Source organism: Penaeus chinensis, chromosome 26 (genome assembly GCF_019202785.1).
Source record: "Penaeus chinensis breed Huanghai No. 1 chromosome 26, ASM1920278v2, whole genome shotgun sequence".
In the NCBI taxonomy this organism is placed as follows: Eukaryota; Metazoa; Arthropoda; class Malacostraca; order Decapoda; family Penaeidae; genus Penaeus; species Penaeus chinensis.
The window spans coordinates 18,616,855-18,619,354 of NC_061844.1; the positions used below are offsets into that span (position 1 = coordinate 18,616,855).

Below are 2,500 nucleotides of genomic sequence, written 5' to 3' on the forward strand. Positions count from 1 at the left end.
GTCTATCTCCCTTTTTAAGTGGAGGTATAATGATAGTTAAACAATTTCCATCTAAACAGGGGTCTGTTATTACTCGAAACGTAATATTTTATTAATGTTGTGGTTGCTTCATTTCATCTTCGTACACACCATAGTTCTATTGACCTAAAATCCTTCCTTTATGTTTAAAATACTCTCCCCTCTCCCTCCTCTGACCTTTGACCTGGATCGACATCAATATCATTCTGTTTGACGGTGACCTCTAACCTGGATCGACATCAATATCATTCTGTTTGATGGTGACCTCTGACCTGGATCGACATCAATACATTTCTGTTTGACGGTGACCTTTGACCTAGATCAGCATCAATACATTTCTGTTTGATGGTTACCCTTGACCTGGATCGACTTCAATACATTTCTGTTTGACGGTGACCTTTTGACCTAGATCAGCATCAATACATTTCTGTTTGATGGTTACCCTTGACCTGGATCGACTTCAATACATTTCTGTTTGACGGTGACCTTTGACCTGGATGGACTTTAATTTCATTATGCTTGACGGTGACCTTTGACCTGGATCGACATCAATACATTTCTGTTAGACAGTGACCTTTGCCCTATATCAGCATCAATACATTTCTGTTTGGTTACCCTTGACCTGGATCGACATCAATACATTTCTGCTTGACGGTGACCTCTGACCTGGATCGACATAATTTTAATATTGTGTGACGGTGACCTTTACCTGCATCAACATTTTTTTCATTCTGTTAGACTGTGACCTCTGACCTGGATCGACATCAATTTCATTCTGTTCGAGTGTGACCTCTGACCTGGATCGACTTCAATTTAATTTTGTTTACCGGTGACCTCTGACCTGGATCAACATCAATTTTATTCCGTTTGACGATTGTATAAAAGGTAGAGCGAGATGACTTTCCGTTTTCTTTAATACTAAAGTGTACGGTTATTTTCTCTGTTCTGCGCAAGTCACAATATACATTACGTTCTTTCGTGTTAAAAGCGAGGGAGATAAATTATTTATTCGTATAGCTAAAAGTGATTTATTCTTCTTCAATAATGCTTTCATTTTTTTTTTTTTTTTTTTTTTTTTTTTATGGATCTGATACAGAATTTCATCTTTCCATTGGAATTTGGATAACTAGTTACGTGGCATCAAAATCACTAATTCATTTATGAACGTTGCTTTAGTCCTTATATTTTATATGTTATGTTAACGAAGGATCTTTATTTCATGTCGGTTTACGAATGTCATATTTACATTGATAATCTAATTGATGTGTCTATTTTTGTTTATATATCTATATCTGTAACTATCTCTCTATCTCTCTATCTATCTATATAATTGAATTGAAACTACTCTAGATTTTACATATTTCAATGTTAATTACATTATTATTATTATTATTATTATTATTATTATTATTATTATTATCATTATTATTATTAATAGTAGTAGTAGTTGTTGTTGTTGTTGTTGCTCCTGTAATAATAGCAGTAGCAGTAAAACCAACAGCGGCATTAATAGTGATAGTAACAGTCCTTACCTAGTACTAACACCACCACTATTACAGTACCATTAGGACAGATTTTCATAAGTTAATCTTCCTCGCTGTTAATAATAATCAAGTCTATTTCAAACAGTATTTGTGTCCAAATCATACAAAGGCCCTTTCTCCCTCCCTCAGGTTGCGCCGCCGAGCCTGCGTTCGCGGATTAGGGTCTCGGGCATGACGAGACAAACCCTGTTATCTTCCCTCGTGACGTCATCAAGGATTTAACCGAGGCAACAAGGAGGAACATTATAAAGTCTATGCTGTAAAATTCCTGGTGAATTCGACACAGAATGAGATGTAAAATAACAAAGAACTGTTTTTTTTTTTTTTTGTTTTCTCTCTCTCTCTCTTTGAAAAGGAGAATTGTTAAGTGAAGAGAATTAGAAGAAGAAAAATGAGAGAAAATAAAACACCGTAACAGGAGTTCGTGTAAAGGATATCCGATCAATTCAGTGTCGTTCGTGGATAGTGATATTTCGTTCATTGTGGTATTTATTTATGTTTTTATTTCATCACTTTTAAATATCAAAAAGATGTGATTTCTTTTTTTATTAGGGAGGGGAAGTTTAAACCAAACAAGTGAGGAAAAGAGAGAAAGGAAAGAAGAAAGGAAGGAATAAATTAACAAACAGCTTCCCAGAATTATAAAAAAACGACATAAAAAGAAAGACAGAATTATGAGTTGATATTGTTTGGATGGCCGAACGAACGATACAACGAACCTAAATACATTAATGCCAAAATATTTGTAAATATTTGTGTAAATATATATAAACAATAGAAACGCATACCATATTATATATATAATAATATCTATCAACAAAAACACCTCTAAAATGCTAGTAACAGGAATGATGGAAGCAGACAGAAACATTTTGCGCTCGTATCCCCAAGGCCACCAGAAGAACCAGGAAACAGACAGAAGAAAATATAAATCTCAC

At 34.4% G+C, this 2,500-nt stretch overlaps 1 long non-coding RNA gene across 1 annotated transcript in view; it reads left to right on the forward strand.

Annotated features, from left to right (window-relative positions):
• LOC125039099 overlaps positions 1–2,500 on the forward strand; it is a 67,418-nt gene that overhangs the window by 49,627 nt on the left and 15,291 nt on the right. The window contains exon 2 of the long non-coding RNA XR_007116093.1: positions 2,115–2,500. This exon is cut by the window's right edge and continues 94 nt beyond it. This is a non-coding gene — a long non-coding RNA (uncharacterized LOC125039099). The remainder of the gene's footprint in view (positions 1–2,114) is intronic.